This window comes from Lactuca saligna, chromosome 6 (assembly GCF_052625555.1).
Source record: "Lactuca saligna cultivar CGN05327 chromosome 6, ASM5262555v1, whole genome shotgun sequence".
NCBI lineage: Eukaryota > Viridiplantae > Streptophyta > Magnoliopsida > Asterales > Asteraceae > Lactuca > Lactuca saligna.
The window spans coordinates 96,685,840-96,692,963 of NC_136422.1; positions in this window are offsets into that span (position 1 = coordinate 96,685,840).

A 7,124-nucleotide genomic window follows, 5' to 3' on the forward strand; every position below is an offset into this window, starting at 1 on the left:
GCAGCATTCAGAGCTGCAGTATCGATGACCGCAGGTGGAGGAGGCGGTGGAGGTACAGGATTATTCCTAGTCCTGGGAGATTTGCGAGGAGGCATCCTTCAGCTATAAGTTTATAAAGACAAGAAGGATGATAAGAATCAATTTGTAAGCAACGTGAGAGTGACTCATGGACTAACTAACCATAGCCCAACAGTTTGAATAAGTGCTTGAAATCACAATAAGAAATATTAGTAGGAATACACAAGTGTACAAATTTTTCCCACAGATTAGATAGATTTCAATAGTACGGGTATTACTGATGTAATAAGTTCAAGGAAAATCAACCTAACAGTAGGTCTTACATCATACCAAAAGGACAAGACTGATAGTCCTAGATTCCTAATTAGAGTATCGAAAGTTAGGAATATTTTACAGATAAGTGCTACTTAGAGCACATAAGTTCAAGGCTATCCCTAAAACAAAAGACAGAGAGGTACTAGACATCATCTAATGGCGATGGGAATTCCTCGGGCGAGCCCTGAGGTCGGACACTTGGCAAAACACCTCTTGAAGGTGTTGGTCCTGAGTTCTCTGGCGAGCTCGAAGTTCTAAGACTTCAGCACGGGAGCCAGCCAGCTGTTGCTGCAAAGTTTCGTTGGTTCTCCGGGTCCGTTCCATGTCTTCTTCAAGACGGAGGATGCGGACTGTATTGACACCTGAATTGGCATCAATCTCCATGACCCGGTCGATGGCTGCTCGACCTTGCTCGACATTACGAGCTATTCTGCGGATGATTACCGGCAGAGCTCTGTCAGCGGAGCCACCATCGCTAATGTTTGTAAAAGGTTCGGTCCCCAAAGTATGGTAAGGGTTGACCCTGTTCATCACTCCAGCGATTCAGATTGTTTGCCCACATGGGTGTAGGACCTGGAAACGCTGGTCGGGGGTTGTTGTTCGGGGCTTGACCTACAAGCGGTAGGTTGTTGACTTCAGGCTCGGAGTCAGATCCATCTGATAAGCCTTCTGCGAGGTGATCATCCAAAGGGATTGGATCCTCATCTTCTAGCTCTTCATCGATCCACCCTGCATTGCCTTCATTGGGAAAGTACGGGTCGCCATGATGGAATCCATCCATTAAGATCTACGCGAGAAGAGAGGTATAAGAATATAGTATACGTGTAACTAGTAGCACAAAATACTCCTGTAGTATTTTAAGTTTTAAGTTCTACTGATCTTCTTGTGGTATTGTTGGTAAGTATTTAGACTTGTTAATATATCACAACCATTCTAGGGCATATGCTAATTACTCCTAGGACCAGCATAGTTGATCAGGCTATGCCATTCCCAGGACTGACCATACATCCCCGAGCTCACCTGTGATATTCAACAATCGTAATACTTTTGTTCTTGTCATTGTGACACTGATTTTAGTATGAATGCAGACTAGTATACTTAATTAAATATTTTATTATTTAAAGTATAGACTCTTTGTCAGAGTGTCTTAGTCCCTTTTTGGGTTTATAGTTTAGTATATCTTTTATGGGTTGATATACTTGATTCACTATAAACAATGCTCTGATACCAATCTGTCACACCCCAAAACCAAGAACGGCGGAAACGTTCTGGGGCGGAGGACGTCATGTATAGTATCACAACACAGTAAATGTAAATAAGCAAACAACATCATCCATTGCATTAAATATATAATTTTAATACAAGTGTGTTCTGTACAGTTATAGACACCAAAAATAATGAAACAGAAAATAATATGAGAGGAGTCTTGAATGCACTCCATCTTCTCAAAAGCTGGCCTCGGTACCTGTCTACTGACGACCTGAGAATACAAGTTATTTTGAAAGAGTTTATCAGCATTAAGCTGGTGAGTTCATAAGTATTTTAGTGTCAATGTTTCTTGTCAAAAACGTTTGAACCTATCTCAATGTATAAGTTGTAAAAATGTAAGTAAATGTTGGAAAGTGTTTGTAAAAGTTTGAATCTTTCAGAAAATCCTATATTTTCTATAAAAGTAACCTTCTACCAAGGCTAAACTGTTTTGTAAACTTTTCTGTTGTAAAAGTGTGTAATTACCCAAGTATAACTATCTTTTGTTAAAAATATAGTTTGTACATTAATGCTTAAGTGAGGTTATCACTAAAATATGTAATGGGTAAATCATTGTAGTACTGTAGCTTTGTATAATAAGACTACTGCTGTACTAAATACTACTACCTTAAACCAGATTTATATTAAGGTATATTGTGATAAATTGCACCATGCTATCGACTGGTAACAACGACATAATGAATGGTCGTAATAAAGAAATGACGTTTGGCACCCGCAGACCTGCAGGTCCGGCTGTAGCTAGCAGCAAGGTGTAGGATAGTCAATCCAGTATAGATCTATACGCAAACTCACGCTCTCCCTCCAAGAGAATTCTGGCTACAACTCGGGCCATGACATTTAAGGCATGCTCCGACATAGTGGATCACAATTGATATCGTATTCATGTATATGTAATGTTTCTCGTTCTAGTGTGTCTGTATATGTACTTGTTTCTAGTATATATGTATATGTACTTGTTTCTAGTATATCTGTATATGTACTTGTTTCTAGTATATCTGTATATGTACTTGTGTCTAGTATATCTGTATATGTACTTGTTTCTAGTATATCTGTATATGTATGATCCTGTGTTACCCTGATGGTAACTAACTAATGATGTACTGATGAGTATGAATATGGAAGTACTTTTATGTCTATATATGTATATATGATATATAAGTAATATTGAAACGACCTTCGGATGGTCACCCGAAATCCCACCAGACCACATCTCAAGGCGCGAAAAGGAAATAGGGCGGATGGCCTTCCTAAGTCCTTTAAACATTATTTATACATCTATACATGTATGGGCATGCAATTGAATATATAAAAGCATAAATAAGTTTTTATAAAACATTTGAAGCATAAATATAATTTCAAGAGAAGATCGACTTGATGTCAATCTATAAAACATTCTGAAGGCATTAGTGGATAAAACAGTTTAAGTATAAGAAGCATTTGTTTGAATCACAGTCTATAAGTAAGTTTGGATAGTAAAACAGTTTGTAAAACATTTCAAAGTAAAGCAGTTTGATAAACAGTTCGAACAGTAGTAAAAATCGTTGTTTTCCTAGTTATTAATCACATGTGATTAAATGCAATCACATGTGATTGAAGCAATAACTATAAGTATTTGACTTGTATTCCCCCCCCCCCCATAAAGTATTTAAAACACTTAAAATCATTTAAAAGGTTGATTCAAGGGGTATGAATTCACTTGTGGTGAGTCGTTTGAATTGCAGTGTCGACTACCGTGCTAGGTGGCAAATGGAGACTTGTTTACACGCACGAGCCTAGTTATCATATAATAAGCATATATATAACTAATTAGACAAATAATAACTTAATAAATAAGTTAAGACACATAGGAAACATGTAAACACTTTTATGAGTGTTTAAGGTTCAAATGGTTGCATCTAAGTTGCTACGGGACAAGGCAAAAGGGTTTGAAACATCAAATGGCCTTGTATAGGAGTTCACCACCCAACAAAACCCCACACCTTGGAGTTTACGGCCGTAAACTCATAGGTTTATGGCCGTGAACTCCTCAAAGGGTGGTTTTGGGTGTTTTGTGGTGCTATCTTGATCCTAGAACACTCCTAGCTTTGTTAGAATAACACATGAAGTAGTTTAAGGCTCTAGAACACTCCCTAGGGGATTTTACGGCCTAAAGTCCATTCACCCTAGAGTTTACGGCCGTAAACTCCTAAGGGGTGATGGCTTTTTATTGTTTTGAGGCTCTTAAACATCAAGGATGGCTTCCATGAATTTATCTAAGGCTAATGGGGACAAGAGGCACACTTTTGTGCCTTCACTTGGAGTTTACGACCCAAGATATGTTCCTTGGCCGTAAACTCCTTTCAAGGAGTGGTTTTTATGTGTTCTAATCTCCATTCTAGTCCCAAGGATTCAAGGTAAATTGTCTTAAGGCTTAAGGTGTGCTTGGAATGATTTTTAGCCTACAAAAAGGGGTTTACGGCCCAAGAGAGGTTCTTGGCCGTAAACTCCTACTAACTTGTGATTTTGATGGGTTTTTGATGTTCTAAATAAGCACAAGTATTAGTGGGTAAAGTCCTTAAGCATTTGGGGATGTTTAGGGCACATTAAGCCCTTGAAAAGGGGTTTACGGCCCAAGGAAGTTCCTTGGCCGTTAACTCCAAGAACTTATGCTTCTTGGATGCTTTCTAGGCTACAAAGATCATACACTAAGTCCTTGATAAGTCCTCTAACATGGGAATGGGTCTAGAAAGCATTAAAGTTCCATTTTGGAGTTTACTCCCGAAGAACGTTCTTGGGCGGTAAACTCCCGGATCTTGTAATCTAAACATGTAATTTATGTTAATAAACACCTAACAAGTATTGAATCACATATAGAAAAGTAAACTCACAATATGGGATGAAAACCCGAAGATCCGTCAGGGAGAATATGGCTTTTCTCTATTTGGAATTGTGAATAATGAATTAATTAAATTCAGAAAACTATTTATAGTCCTGAAATATTTTGGCAGAAAATATTTTTATTCCTGATTTTGGACTGTAACATTATGAAACTTGACATGCCCAAATTTCACAAAACCAGGAGCATCCACTCTCCTGATATCACCTAAAACATAAACCCTAATGTTCACAAACTTGTTCGGAAAAGCTTGAAAATCACTGAAACTGAACTAGCTTCTATTGAATAGATGATGTTCGTACAATGGAAATTTCGGGTTGTCACACGAAGCCACCCGAGTTTGACGGGACGCAGGATCCGATCGCTGCGATGAGATGTATTGCTGACATTGAAGGATGCTTCTACACATGTTCATGTCCAGAGCATCTGAGGGTACGGTTCGCTTTAAACCAACTCCGCCTGGGAGCAAAGGATTGGTGGAAGTTCATGACGGCGAACTTCACTCTTGCGGAGGTTTCAGCTTTGACTTGGGAGGGATTTACTACTATGTTCACAGACGAGTATGTTCCCCCGGTGGAGAGGGAACGGTTGATTCGGAAGTTCTTGACCCTCAAGCAGGGTAATGATTCAGTTACTGTGATCACCCAAAAGTTTCATGAGAGGGCAATGTTCTGCCCTGAGCAGGTGTCCACTGAGCAGGCTCGGATGAGTCGATATTTGGGTGTACTAAGGAGGGACATTCGGGAGTTCGTATGGAACTCGTCATACCGGACCTTTGCTGAGATCCAGGAAAATGCCTGGAAGAGGGAGATCGAGTTGGCGACTCAGGCTAGGGAGAAGGCCGAGTCTCAGCGGGTGGATCGGCGGTCAGCTCAGTCCCAGCTAGCAGCCAAGCGGACCAACTCCGCCGATTCGAGGACGGGAGGTCAGAAGGGCCGCACTTGCGGAAAGTGCAGAAAGGATCATGAGGGGGCCTGTCGATCAGGTGCTTGCTACAAGTGTGGCAAGGAGGGGCACATCGCTAGGGATTGCCCAAAGGGATTCATGGTTTGCTTCCATTGCAACCAGACCGGCCATCGGAAGGACGAGTGTCCTCAGCTTCACCAGGGATCTGTGCCTACTACTAGGGTTACCGAGACTCAGCCGGTGAAAGCTGAGGCTCCGAAGGCTCGTGGGAAAGCTTTTCAGTTCACTGCGGAGGAGGTCCGTGCGGCGCCCGATGTCGTGGCTGGTATGTATTCTTTCATGTATTTACTTTTATGCTAAGATAGTGTGCTTATATTATGATATGCGTAGGTAATTTTCTTGTAAATTTTGTACCTACCTTGGTATTATTTGACTCGGGTGCGAGTCGGTCTTTTGTATCTTTGGCTTTTAGTCAGCACATCGGTATTGATCGGGAGGTGATGAGTCGAACCCTGAGGGTTTCCATAGCTGATGAGACAGCGGTATACGCCACCGACGTGATTCAAGGATGTGTGCTCGAGATTTTTGGTGTCAAGTTCCCTATAGATTTGGTTCCTATAGCGATGGGAGATGTCTGCGTCATTGTGGGCATGGACTGGTTGAGTAAGTTTGGAGTAGTCATTGACTGCGAGAGACAGCTGGTGACTATACGAGACCCTAGTAGGGGAGTGCTTACTGTGTATGGCAAGGGGACCCGGTGTGGGTCAGCGTTTTGTTCGGCTGCCAGGGCGAGACAGAGTTTGCAGCTGGGCTGTAGTGGATTCATAGCCTATGTGATGAACACACGAGTGGCCGCGGGGAGGCCAAATTCGGTTGACGTGGTTCCAGTGGTGTGCGAGTTTTCGGATGTGTTTCCCAAAGAACTGCTAGGAGTGCCTTCGGAAAGGCAAGTGGATTTCCGTATCGATCTAGTTCCAGGAGCGGCACCCATCGCCAAGGCGCCTTATCGCCTCGCTCCACCAGAAATGCAGGAGTTATCCTTGCAGCTTCAGGAGCTATTGGGAAAGGGGTTTATTCGACCAAGTAGCTCACCTTGGGGAGCGCCGATTCTTTTTGTCAAGAAAAAGGATGGTTCACACCGGATGTGTATCGATTACCGGGAGTTGAACAAGTTGACGGTTAAAAAACGGTATTCATTACCTAGGATCGATGATCTGTTCGATCAGTTGCAGGGGGCATCTTGGTTCTCTAAGATAGAATTGAGGTCTGGTTATCATCAGATGAGGGTTCGGGATGAAGATATCCAGAATACTGCATTTAGGACTCGTTACGGGCATTACGAGTTTGTGGTGATGCCTTTTGGGCTCACCAATGCCCCGGCTGTGTTCATGGATCTTAGGAACAGGGTGTGCACGCCGATGTTGGATCGATCGGTGATTGTATTCATTGATGATATTTTGGTATATTCGAGGTCTAGGGAGCAGCATGAGGAACATTTGAGGGAGATTCTTGGAGTATTGAGATCGGAGAGGTTGTATGCCAAATTCTCCAAGTGTGATTTTTGGTTACGAGAGGTCCAGTTCCTAGGGCACCTTGTTAACCAGAAGGGGATATTGGTCGATTCGGCCAAGATCGAGGCGGTGATGAGATGGGAAGTGCCGAGATCGCCCACTGAGATCAGGAGCTTTCTGGGATTGACTGGCTATTATCGAAGGTTTATCAGGGATTTATCCAAGATCGT